This window comes from Nanorana parkeri, unplaced genomic scaffold (assembly GCF_000935625.1).
Source record: "Nanorana parkeri isolate BGI_ZX_2015 unplaced genomic scaffold, ASM93562v1 scaffold226, whole genome shotgun sequence".
NCBI lineage: Eukaryota > Metazoa > Chordata > Amphibia > Anura > Dicroglossidae > Nanorana > Nanorana parkeri.
The window spans coordinates 872,987-887,389 of NW_017306494.1; the positions used below are offsets into that span (position 1 = coordinate 872,987).

General features: G+C 41.6%; 1 protein-coding gene across 2 annotated transcripts in view; it reads right to left on the bottom strand.

The window, feature by feature from the left end:
* Positions 1-14,403, bottom strand: part of CPQ (carboxypeptidase Q) — a 294,636-nt gene that overhangs the window by 157,140 nt on the left and 123,093 nt on the right. The gene's annotated exons all lie outside the window — the stretch shown is intronic.

The window sequence follows — 14,403 nt, forward strand, 5'->3', positions numbered from 1 at the left end:
GTCTAACTGGTCAAAATCCCTTAAAGTAATCTTACCACTGCTGTGGATGATCCCTTGATTATAGAACACGGAGCAAACAGCTGTAGCTTTACACTTCAGTTGTGATAGCCTGCTGCCTTCCCGGCTTATCTCTCGCATGGGTCTCATGTTAGTACACATGTGTAGGACACTTTTGTTAAAGTGCTGAAATGTGGAACCTATGTCCAAGAAGCATCTAAACCACATGGTATAGAAGGGGCAAAGTCTTCTCCCTCTTTATCTGTTAAGAAACATTAATTTTATCTTTCCTCTCCCACTTCACGCTGAGACCCCGCAGGTTTGGCTAATCTTTGTGGACACTTTGACAGTTTGCATTTCAGATGCTTGGGTGCTGGAGGGGATATCCCAGGGCTACAAACTGGAGTTCCACCCCCCACTCCCTCCTCGGTTTCTCACCTCCAACCTTCCTGTGTAACCACACAAATTATCAGATCTTCATCAAGACCAGCTCCTATGGCAGAACGAAGACTGTGTTTCAAGGATTTTACTTCATCCTGTTCACTGTTCCCAAACTCAAAGGGAGCATCCACCCCATCCTGGATGTCAAGGCTCTGAATATGTTCATTTGAGCTCAGAAACACTTCCTGTAATTCACCAAGTCTGTCATTGCCTCCCACCAAGGAGACTTTGTAGCTTCAACAAACATCAAAAGATCAAAAGACTACATGTCCCCATTTTTGCAGTGCTTCAGCATTTCCTATGCTTTTGCTACAGGGCCCCTCTACCACCAGTTTGTGGCTCTGTCCTTTGGCCTCTCATCTGCACCTCAGGTTTTCACCAAGGTGCTATCCCCAGTATTAACCCTACTGCGCACTTGTGGCATCCCAATTGTGGGATACTTAGATGACCTCCAATAGTAAGGACTGAAATTGGGTGTGAAAGGCATACGTCACTTGTCTCGGGCTTCAACACTAGGAGTTCTCCATGGGATGAATCCTCTCCTTCCGACAGCTGGGCCTGACCAGCGTTTGGCTCTCAGCACTAACAAGGGCCAGATTTATGGCCTTTCTGTCCTGTTTTATAGACCATTGGCCTCTCACTCCTTGACTATGACCTTTGTATGGCGAGTTTCCCATGTAGTTCCTAAGCTCCTTCCGTTTGTTTCCCCTTGACTAGGGGGGATCTGAACCTTGTTTTCTCTGTGTTTCAGAAACCTCAATTTAATCCCATTAGAGGTATTCCTCTCTGTACTCTAGTATTCCCTGTAGCCATCACCTTTGCAAGGCAAGTGTCTGATGTGGTGGCCTAATCCTGCAAAAACCCCTTCTGGTTTTGCATAGGGACAACCAAAATGGTGTTGAGACCTAAGACTATTTTCTGTTTAATAAACACAAATGCCATATATGGAGGTCTCCCTGATACTCAGTTTACAAAGCATGCTGTGTTTTCTAATAAGAAAGCTCAGCACTGCTTACTTGCTAGGAGCCACCAAGTGTAGAGCTAAATAAACTATACAAGGTCAGTTAGTGAGGTGAGCTGTTTCTTCTGTGTGAATCATCCTGCAATATTATCTGACTCAGCTTTCCTGCAGGCATCCAAGCAGCAGCAGCCGTGAGCATGTTACCTTTTGGTTCAGCTGGCTGCAAGCTGTTCATTAAAATGTATCTAAGTGTCTGTGTCTTTCACTTATAGGGGACTGTAAAGGGGCCAGGCTCTCCCAAACCTTCAGCAAACCTGAGACCACAATAAATACTGTCAGGTTGGAGCGCAGGAGCAACCCTATCGCCCTGCACATAAATGCGCACACTTGTGCAGGGTGCGCATATGTATGTAAACAGTGATTGCACAACACATGTTAGATATTGCTGCTAACGCCAGAGTGAGAACAATAATTCTACAGCCATAATTCACTGTGAACTTTAAATGTAAAACATCACCTATGGACAATTTTGGGTACCGTAGTGTTTTGCAATTTCACAGACACGCACAATTTTAAGGCCTAAAGTGTTTGATATCTATTTTTTCGATATAATCCAATCTTTTATCTATATTTTTTTTCAATAAAGTTTTTGTAGGGTTTTAGGATGCACAGAACACAACACACATCAATAACATTGTATATGCACCTAACACACAAAGTAACGAAAACTCCAGCACGCAGAACCAAAACAGGCCACTGGGCTGACCAGGATCATGAAAATCAAGTTATAAAAACAGCCATAAGGTAACAGTAGATATGTTAGGTAACGGGCAAGAAAACACAGGTATACAAGCACACGTGGAAGAGAAAGAATCGTAGGGCAGGAAAGACAACACCACCTTCTTTGAGAGTCGACCCCCCACCAAGGGGCCATTCAATTCAAAGAGTCAAGGAACCTCTAGAAAAGGCCATGGGAACAGTTATCTAACCAAGGGAACCAAATCACAGTGTAATTAGCCATAGTGTCAGGGATCCCAGCGCAGGTGACCCCACACCTGCACAGGTACCCTTACAGGCAGACCAAACACATGTGACCACACGGACCAGGTAAATATGGTATATATAAGTATTTTAATAAACCTAGCAAGCTAACTAAAACAATCCACAACAGGCATAAACCAATAATGTAACAACACAGGAAACAGGGTACTAAAATAGCAACAACAGGCATAAACCAATAAGGTAACAACACAGGAAACAGGGTACTAAAATAGCATGCAAATATCAGGGTCTCAGGGTTCAGGCCAGAGGACTCAGACAACAGGGGAAAGCAACGAAATCCTGAGCCAAGGTCAAGACTGCAGGGAGGGTTTAAATACCCTCCCAGGAGCCATACCTAATGGGCCGATTCCTGGCAGCTGGGAGACACCCACAGGTGAGCACTGGAGCTGCAGGTACCAGCACCACCCAGTGGTGGTCTGGCACCTAGCAGCCCCTGGCTGCCTGGAGAATCCTGCAGGTGAGCCCAGGAACTGCAGGGCTCAGCTCCAGCGCCACCTGGAGGCGCTCTGGATCCTAACACATAGTTTCATTTTGTATGACTGTGTGTTTCTTGAAAAACAGAGTATGGGACATATTGTTAAAAAACACTCACCCATCACAATCACCCGTTGGAGTAGTTTAAACTAAATTGTGGTGACTTCTGATTGAGAAGATAGTAGGGGTTTCTACTTGGTATAGAGCCAAACATCACATTAATTTTACTATAGACTGAAGTCCAAAATTGGATCACACAGGACAGTCAATTTTTTAAAATTTTTAACCAAAAATTGAGTACTATATTGTGTTTGTGTGTGCTAAAAATAATTGTATGGATTTTTTTCCCCAGGAAATATAGATGATAGATTGATAAACAGTAAATATTAAATACACACAAATATTGTGTAAAATATGGAATTGCAACTGCCACCATTTTATGCTACAGGGCCTCTGTTTTCAGAAAATATATAATTGTTAAGGGGTTGTAAGCAATTTTCTAGCAAAAAAACTTGCTCCAGGCGCAAAGTGGTTAACCACAAGCTCTTTTTAACGCTACTCCATGTTTCCACCAGCCAGGAAAAATGTAAATTAATATTACATTTATCTAAGTTTTCTGTTGATTTTTATCTTAACTGTAGTACTTCAAGTGAAATGGCGAATCCTTGTAGTGCAGTGTTTAACATGTATATGTTTATACTCTATAATACACTAGTACATGTTCACAAGTTCATAAAAGTACAATAAATTGAATTACTTGGCAACTTTGTGCTGCCATATGGCTTGGCACTGTTAGACATGATACAAAGAAAACATTCTGCTATGTAAAAAAGTATAATGTATGCAAAACCTTTGATTATATTTGGACTGTGGCTGTTGTACAAAGATTTAATTTTTAATGTACATTTTTGGGAGCTACGTAAGAAAGCATCATATCATAGGCTACAACAAACTAAACAAAACTTCTGTGGACAGTAAGTGTATTCATTTTTCTTATGCATCAGTGCTTTCTGGCACCCAAATCTCCATGCTGAGGAGCAACATAGGAGTGTTACATTGGTGGTTTAGACTCCCAACAAGGTACGTATGGTCCTCTAGAGTTTACGTTAGTTATTAATTAGCTTAAGGGTTATATCTAGTTAGGGTTAAGTAAAGCTTAGGGTTTAGGGTAGTCTTTTCAGATAGGGTTCTGTTGAACTCTAGAGATTCTCTAGAGGCCGCTAGAAGTTTCTAGAGCATTGGGCAGCAGCAGATTGACCTCGCGTCCAATGGTGCCTGTATAGTTCTGAAGCCAATGCCACTATGAAGAACCAGCAGTGTGGAACCAGTGGAGTCTATGCTCTCGTCTCTCAGAAAGGTAACCACGGACACCAATGATATTTTATCTGTCTGTAGGATTAGCATTCTTCTCGCTGACCATCAGTATAACAATACATTATTTCCAGCTCCTTACCAGTGTAAGGAGATTTGTTCCTCCCACCAATGTAAGGAGGCTCCTATCCACTGACAACTAATGTACGGAGTCCCTACTCTGCTAATCAACAATGTAAGGAGTACTTTTCCACTGACTACCAATTTTAGGCAGCCATTCTCTCCTGACCATCAATGTCCCAAGACCTTCTAAAAAAACACTATTAGAAGCACTACGATTTCCACTGAAAACAACTTTGTCATTTAGAGCAGGGGGTGTTAAAAATTACACACACTGGATGTTACATGGTCTATGTTCTCTATACTCTATGTTCTTTATTCTTTTATTTTTGATTATTAAAGGTACAAGTTACTTATTATAATTATAGTAATATACTGTGAGCTAAAATAAGACCTGAAAATGTATTTAAGGGTTTCTTCAGGCTAAAAAGGTTAGGATAAGCTGGTTTAGGTTAACATAAGTATATCAGGTATACAATACTTAGTATTTTGTACATTGATTTGCATGCCACAATGCTGAGACCTGCCAATTGGCTTCTCAGGCTCCCAGAGCCGCATTGCGGGTGGGAAGGTAACATGTCACATGCTCCTCTATACCTGTAAGGATCAATATTTTTACAGAGCTGAGATGCAGAGGAGTGGCTTTATGTTAGGGTTCCTCACCCTTCCTTGCTCAGATGAGCTACAGCCTGTTTTCTGTTGCAGTGTGTTTGATACTGTTCATTTCTCTTTGGCACCTTCTTATAGTCAAACCCGTAAACATCATCATTCTGTAACTCCTGGCAAACTTCCTGTCTCAGAGTGATGATGCAACACCAATTCGCTATTTAACCATCAGCTTGTCCATTTAGTCTCAGCCCTTGTGTGTGTTCAAATCTACCAAGTGCTTTGCTTTTGCTCCAGTTCTCTGTGTATGACCCTGGCTCTGGCTGACTGGTCTCCTGACTTTGGCTATTGTTTCTTTTTATCCTGCTCTCAAGTGTTCCCTGGCCTGGTTCACCTGACTACCCAATATGGCATCTGACCTCTGGCTTGGCATTGACGATGTTGTGGACTTTCTCCATTGTTTTATTTTCAATAAACTCCTATTATTTTTAATCTGTACTTTAAGTTACTGTCTGGTTTCTTGGTTCCCTAGAACTTTAAAGAAAGCATGGGTTTCTTCTGTGGTGATTTTGAGTGCCTGAGCATTCACACACCATAGTACTGTCACATAAGGATGTGTTCTCAGTCCTGCATAAACTTCAAACACAAGCTAACCTGGAACTAACACAGGGCTTTTACTCTGGACTCTAGCAGGTGAATGGGGTGGCAGAGGAACAAATAGAGAGTATTTATCAGCAGTAGAGGCATCAGGCTATCAAAACAAACCTGTTACTTTGTCCTGAATGGAAAAAATACACGTTTGAATTAGGATGGCTACTGCGACCCTAAACAGAAACCTTATTTTAAATTATTCGTAAATTGCTATGCAGACAGGTGTTTTTTAGTAGATATTTCTGTTGAATACGCATGTCAGTGTCTGAAATTTCCTGCATTGCTTTATCCTTTCAATAAAATGCCCTTACTGAAAAAAAAATGTCTGGAAAAACATATATAACTACATGAGAACCCGAGATCTCCGTCTGATTATTCCATGAATGGTTTCCGTGCCAGAAGGACAGGGATAATTATAATGATTATATTTACCATGTAAAACTGTTAAATACGGGCATGTCTGCTGAGAAGGATACCACAAAAATATAGCTTTCACCAGCTCACGACATCACCAAATTCCATAAGAACTGCAAAAAATGTTATTATGGCCAGTCTGAAAATATAATTATGCTGGTTTCCACAGAGCTGGCTCTTTATGTGGCTTGGGATGTTCAGGTGCTAGATCAAATGTTTTATTAACAGGCGCTGCCTGCTGCTTCTTTTCATCACGGGTCTGCTGCAAAATATTAAGGATCTACACCAAAAAGTGACAGCACATGAATGGAATGCTTTCTGCAAAGACAACATATTACAGCCCATGCAGGTTCGAAAAATAATTACATTACACATGCAATGTACATTAATAAGTACATTCCAGCCAAATTTGTAAAAAATTGCATTGAATTGTTAAAAAGTTTTCATAGAACATGTGTAATACTTAAAAGGAGAACTATGGGGTTAGGGCTTTTCCCCATAGTTCTCCTTAGGGTAACGGGAGGACACAAACTAGCGTCCTTCCGTCACCTTAAGCTCAGTTTACTGTAGCTCGCGGTATACTGAGACGCCGCAGCTAAAGCGGATCCCGACAATTATGTCTGGATCCGCCCAGCTGCGTGAGTGACAGCTGGCTCTGCTATCTAGAGGCAGAGCCAGCTGTACCCACCCCCTCCCCCGTCCGTTCCGCCAGTCAGCACTGGAGGATCGGAGCGGGGAGGGGGGAATCCAGTCCCTCCCCTGTCACGGCTCTGTGCTGTGACAGGATCGAGAAGTGAGCAAACGCCAGTATGTGTTCGCTCACTTCCCGATCTACTGAGCCGACCTGTGACAGTTTCATATTCACAGGTCGCCTAGAACTATGAGGATGAGTGAAAAGCACTCACCTCACAGTTCTCCTTTAAGGCATTCTGTGATTTAGGGGCCTATTTATATCTTATACTGCTTTCTATTGGACACTTTGGGCTTTACTCCACACCTCACTTTACATTTGACATGCCATTCAAAAAATACAGGCTGCGGATTGAAGCCTGCAGTGTCCTACAGAGTGTTTTTGCAAAATTCTGCAGAGAACATTCAATGATTAGTGGACAGGTTGGTCAGATGCCTTAGATAGGTAATGTGGCCAAGCTCTTCTCCTCCGGACTTTTATCAATGGGGTATTGCTTGCTTCTGGGGCCCAAAACAAGCAAAGTGCTATACATTTGTAAAGCAAATTGCTGTTAAAGTGACCTTTCTATTTTATTTTGAAACCTCTGAACATTCACTAGTTTGTATACAGACCCTTAGAACTGGCATTATCCACTCGTAAGACTGGTTGACTACTTTTCCCAGCAGTTTCCTCTTAACAATGAGAATGATCATGTGATTTTAGCAGATACATCCTCCCACTAAACACCGAAGAAGCAGGAAGTGATCAAATTCCATTCAGTTTAAAAAAACAGCAGTAGGTGAGACTCTGCAATAAAGTTTGCAAAAAGAGTTACAATTTATTTAACTGACCTAAAGGTGTTTTTTTCTTTTTCAGCAAAGGTAAAGTTATACATGACCGTATAGTGTCTCTAACTCTGGTCCTGGCATTCATCATGTGCAGCTGTCTGCTCTGCTATATAGATCGCTATAGCTGCCAGCAAGATTGTGCCGGAAATAAAAGCTAAACTTGTTAGGGATGTCACCAGCACACCATAATGAAGTGAAGAAAAAATATATTTATTGGCGCAATGTTTCAAGGCCACGCAGTGTCCCTTTAATCAGACTCAAAATGACAATGTGGCTAACAATTTTGAGCCTGATGTTGCATTTATCAATGACAATATGCATCAAGTAAATAGAAGTTTTCTACACTTCATTATGGTGTGCTGATGACATCCCTAATAAGTTCTGCTACAAGCGTCGCCATCCGCCGTCATTTTAAGCAGCACGGAAATCCGGTAAGAAGTGCAGCAGGATATCTATATATATGAATTAAGAGCTGGACTCTGGGTGCAAAAACTTGAACCCAAATCTCTCAATAGCCACAGAGTTGCCACCCAGCCAGTTTTTCACTGGCCTAGCCAGTGAAACAGAGGATAAAATATATGCTGGTAAAGAAAAAAAATACTGATCCATTCAGTGCACTGAATGTGCACAGAATCGTGCCAATCATTTTCAGTTACCCAATCTCCCACTGCCAGCCCACCCAGGTCACTGAGGAAGCTAGATCTCAGCTCTCCTTTCTCAGTGCTGTACAGTGTGGCATCTCTAAGTAGGGAGGAAGAGCGCTGTATGCTGGCTTCTGTAAAGACAAGAGGCCCCTGTGCGTTTCTCAGCTTCAGCTCAGAGCAGAAAGCTTGGGGAAGATTAAAGTGTCACTAGACATTCCAAGTTACACTAAACAACAAAACAAGCGTAGATTACAATATCATCGAATTTACTTAAAGTGATACATTTGCATCCATATTTTTGCATGCATCTCCATGCCACTGTTACCACTGTTATTCTGAAGCCTGTAGGTAGCGAGTTTATCAATGGGCAATTTTACGTGCCGGCGCTGAATGCATCAAGATATATTTCTGTAGTCCATGCCATTAGCAAATCACAAGAGGGTGGCTACGTTTCCTCATACAGTGGGGCCATGTAGAGTGAATGTAGCCACCCTCAGAAAAAGAAGTTGCAGCTGTGGAGGATTTATAGTTATTTTTATTGATGTGCTGTCCAAAGTTGCCATTAGAAAGAATACAGATGGCTTCCAGATAAGTTGCCATTAGAAAGGGCACAGATGGCTTACACTCAAGACACTGTATATGTGCCCACAGGATGTCTGACAGTTTCTTCGTAACCTTACACTTGTGTGAGCACACCCATTCATATCAGTTAATGTCTTGTTTTATGCAAGGGATTTACTTTTGTTTGTCTCTGAACTAAGCCTGTAGTTTTCAGAGATGTTTTTGTCTGACCGAAAGATTTGGATGCCCCTTACAATCTCTGCCCCTTACAATTCATGTAGATGATATGGAGAGATTGAACAAAATGATTAGACCCTTTCTTTGGAGAGGGAAAAGGAGAAGAATTAAGACCCATTCACGTGATAGTGCTATGCTAAATGTACAGTATCCAAGCCTTATAGGCTTGCTCACACCATGTCTGTTGAGCTGTGTTTTTCTGCACACCACCGCACATGTACTGTGTAAACAGGGCACATAGAAAACATGTGCAGTGGTGTGCGGAAAGACGCAGCTCAATGGACATGGTGTGAACACGCTCTAGGTTATTATCCAATTCTAGGAGATTGGGCTGGAACTTCAAAATATTTCATGCTATAATACTGCTACAATGGTAATAACTGCTTTAGTCTGGCTTCTGAAAAAGAATAATTTTATGGATTGTTAACATGAATATATGTGGGTTTCTCTATTAATCTTATAACATGGATAGAAACAAAATCCCATTTTTTAGAGACATCTTAAAGGCATACAATCTGTTTTGGAAAAATCGAGAATATAAATTTGAGAACTCATATTACTAGCATCCAAAGTCCAAAAGGGAATCCAAAGTATTATACCAGGAAAAGTCTAAAAAGTATTTGATCAGTAGGGAAAATTGGAATACCATTCAATTATGAAATTTTTGTATAAAAAAGGAGACCTCTATCACATTTGAGACATTCAGAACCTTGTGGTTACTGATTGTTTCTATTTCTCTTATACGCAGATCGATTATATACTGTATTTAATAGAAGTGGAAGGCCTAAACAGCCAGGGGAAACCAAACGTCACTATGAAAAATGTGTCAGTTAAAGTGGGTTTTTGGGGAAAATAAACTCCCTATTAAAGTGATATATGATTTAATAACCTATTTTAGTAATAATAAAGTAAAAGACTCCTATAATAAGAAGTGAGGAACTACCTTCCTGGAGGTAACAGATTTAAGAGAATTAATGGAGGAGGGCTATAAAAAGCTTCGTAAAATAATTCTGGGAAGCGGCCTTAGAGAAGTATACATCAAATTGATTAACAGAGCCTTCATTTCTACAGCAAAATATTAGGAGTGGAAAGAAGATAGTAATTCTCATTGTTTGAAGTATGGGGCCCCTATACCAAATCTAAACTATATGTTTTTTTACTGCTGAAAAGTTAAGAGGCTTTGGAATAGAGTCATGGGGTGGGTAAGTGGTTTTGGGGAGACTAATTTAACATTTGAAATGACTGATCATTTTGATAACATTAATTACATAAAACAAATTGTTGAGAAGATGGATTGAGGGAATATTTCCTTGAATAAGTTATATTATTCATCAGATTTCCAGATTTTTGGGAGTTTTATGCAGCAAGACCCAGGAAAGAAAGAGTAGCTTAAAATGTCAATGGGTCAAGTATAGAGATAAATGTCCTGTGTTCCAGCTACTTGAATTGGGTAATGTTTTTTACCTTCATTTTATGTAATTTTTGTGTATTTATTAAGTCAATGTAGATGAAGGAAGTTAAAAAAAAAAAGTGGGAAAACTTAGGGCAGGTATAAGGCAAATGAAGATTGGTACAACACTTCCAGTGTATACATAGTCAAAATTCATCAGTCACTGCCCTGACCACAATATACTAACCGGGTTGTTGTCTTTTCAGCACTTTCCACATCAGCAAAAGTTACACTATGGTCAGGAAAACGTGCTAGAAATTCTAAGAAATGTCAATGACCTTTCATACAAAGCAAACATTTTGCGTGATGAGGCAGACACACCACTCGCATGGGGACGTTAATCATTCACAAAAATGTGTTCTAATAATAAACAGAATAATCAAATAGGTAAGAAAGAAAACACAGCAATGAGCATGCATATGGTAGTGCAATTAGCCTGGCCAGGAATCAGCACAGCAGTGAACTGATTACATCTGATGTCTGTCAGGAAATTACCAGTCTGAGAATCAGCACAGCCACAGTATTGTATTGAAATGCATACTTGTTAATAAATACTTATATAATTATATACGCAGCTTATCACAAAAGGACATACAAAAATTACAAATATTCTGCAATGCATTGCGCTCAGCTGTTATTGGGTCTTTATCACAAAATAAAATCTTTTTTTGTCATGTCATAAATTTGGAAGGAAAGTTTTAGAGCAGATCTACTGTATATTGGAATTATGACATCCAGCTATTCTGCCATAACCAGTCTATTAAACTAAGTAGTATTGGAAGGGGTAAAACACTTACCTATCTTGAGGCTTCAAGCTCCCTTCAATTTCAGTCATATGATTAAATGCCACAGCGTTAGACTTGTGCGCCGTCAAAAAATTAGTTCTGTTTCGTTTCGTTTCGGAATATCCGTTATTTCGTATTTCGTAATACACATGATCTGTGTCTGAAGGTCAGTCCCCTAAGTCCCTCCTGCAGAGACCAAGTGGCTCATTTATAAAAGTTCCACCCAGTGTATAGCTGGGCAGATGCTATTCCCACACCTTTAGATGGCGCTGATGAGTAAAGTAACGGAGGGCTAAGGTAGTCCCAATATTCAAAAAGGGGACTAGGTGCCAACCTGGGAACTATAGGCCGGTCAGTCTAACATCGTAGTTTGTAAAATGCTAGAGGGCATAATAAAGGATTATCTGGTAGAATTTGTTCAGGAAAACGGGATAGTTAATGACAATCAGCATGGGTTCAGGAAAGATCGTTCCTGCCTAACTAACTTGCTAACTTTCTATGAGGGGGTAAGTAGAGATATGGACGGAGGTAAGCCGGTAGATGTGGTATATCTGGATTTCTCAAAGGCTTTTGATACGGTACCACACAAACGCTTGCTACACAAGCTGAGGGCTATGGGCATAGATGAGGTGGTGTGTACGTGGATAGAGAACTGGCTACGGGAACGGACGTAATATACAGGGGTACAAGTAGTACTCCTAAGAATGATATCCTACTAGGTTGGACTTGATGGACTAATGTCTTTATTCAACCTCAAATACTATGTAACTATGTAACTTCCTATATTCGTCACCGCCATCTAGGGGCGCTAGTGCAATGCGGACGGCATACATCTGGCTATACGCCAAGTGCTGCCACATTTGCTTATATGACCGGCACAGAAGAGAGGCCATAACCGTAGTTTAAATAGAAAAAGTTTGGATAATTCAATGCTGCTAGTACCTTTTATAGGTTCAATGCATGGAGATTGGCAGAATAGAGGGACTTCCTAATTAGATAGTCTACCCATAGCTGACCTTGGCAAGTGGTCAGGTTGTCAAGGCTCCTATAGACCAGTAGAATTCTTCACACATTGGCATATCACACAAGATTACTGCCCCTGACTGTAGAGGATTCTTTGTATAGTCAAGAAGGTGGTGACAATACCATCTCACTCTGGGCAGTGGAAAACTTAACCCTGGCAGTGGGGCTGAAAGCGTTAAGTGCACGTTTTTGTCTAGGGTCTAAAAAAAACAAAGAAATGCTCACCTGAATTCACCTTACATCCAATACAGAGTGTTGGACATGAGGACACCCATGGACATCCTGCTGGAGCGAAGGGATGGAAAGAGGCTGCAGGGACCAGCAGTCAGCCGGGTCCAAGATCCGGGTGAGTATTTCTTTGTTATTTTAGAACTTAGACGAAAATAAACACTTAACCATTCCAGTGCGGGGTAGCCCCACTGCAAAGGTTACGTCTTTTACTGTGCAGAGGTCTTTTATGTGGCTGTGGGGAGATCCCTAATGGAAAAATGTTTTGCAAAAGTCCTCATACTGGGGATGTCTGTTAAACCCTTTCACTGCCTGAGCCTTATTTTTTTTAAACATTTTTTGCACACAAGTTAACATGCACACTGAAGAGTACTTATAGCCCCTCAAGGCATTATATATTGTCTGATATAAAATGCTGGCAGTTGCAATGTTTTTCTTTTACACGATAATTGCACTACTGTTTTTCATATCAATATTTTCAGTAAAAATATACACTCAAATACATTTTAGTGCACACAAACGTTTTGGGTAAAATATATATAGGATGACGTTTTATTGCATAAATAAATACTGTAACGAGCCCCTGCTCGCTCGGTTCCACTCTCCCGCACTCCTCTGCTACTATTGGATCAGATGTCAGACCGCAACGTCTGATTCTTCGATCGTCCGATAATCCGGGATTCGAACTACAGCTATGTGCCGTTCGAATCCAGCTCAGAACAAACACCAGGCAGGCTGTATGTAAGTTCCAACAGGGATCTGCTTTATTGAATGCACACACACACTTTTATACACAACAGTTTGAACAACCCGCCCAAACCAACACCTTCCTATTGGTCATGCAAATGAAGGCTTGAAGCAGAGTCAGCAACTTGAATGGGAGGGCTGATATGTGTGGCCATGCAAACGAGGACTTGAAACAGGGTCAGCAGGGATTGGTCCGATAACTTGAAGGGGAGGGCTGATATGTGTAATGACACAGAGAAGTCCCAGGAGATAATTACATTACATAAACACAGAACAATGCCTTCCTTCCAGACCACGGAGCCGTTTGGAGGGGATTAGCCTTAAGACAAACTGTGAACAATGAAACAAACACAGAGTGATTCAACCCTAAGACAGGGTGGAGGACCCACCACTGTGTAATATAGTCAAGGAAACATGGTTCAGTATTCCAAGGACCATGACAATACTCCCCCCTGGGAAACAGTCCAACAGCCACAGTGGGACCCCAAACGGGTCAACTCGAGGATGTTGGAAAAGTAGTCTTAAGGTTCCAGGTCCGTCTGCCGGGATAAGCCATCCGCATTCCCGTTTTGAGGCCCTGGCCGATATTGTACGGTGAAATTGTATGGTTGCAAAGCCAGGCTCCACCTTAGTAATCGGCCGTTCTCTCCCGCCACCTGGTTTAGCCATATCAAGGCATTGTGGTCCGTCATGACGGTAAAAGAGCGCCCATACATGTAGGGCTGCAATTTATTTAAAGCCCAGACTAAGGCCAAACATTCTTTTTCCACGGCAGCATATCCAACTTCACGGGGTAACAACTTGCGGCTGAGATACGCCACCGGGTGCTCTTTCCCGTCGTCGCCAACTTGACTTAGTACGGCTCCCAGTCCAAACATGGAGGCGTCTGTATGCACGACAAAGCGTTTGTTAGGATCGGGTGCCGCCAGTATTGGAGCTTACGTCTGCACAGCTGGCAACCACGTAGGTGGGATCGCACAGCTGTTTTACCACTTGATAGGGGCCCTGCCAGGAGGCCTGTAATTTATTTTGCTTCAGGGGTTTTAGTACCAGGACTTTCTGTCCGATTCCGCGCAGACCGATCGTACCAAACCTTCTGCTGACTCTGGGCCGATTGCATATTCTCATGGACTAGATCGGTAAGTTCCTGCAGTCGCTCCCTGAGTTCCAAGA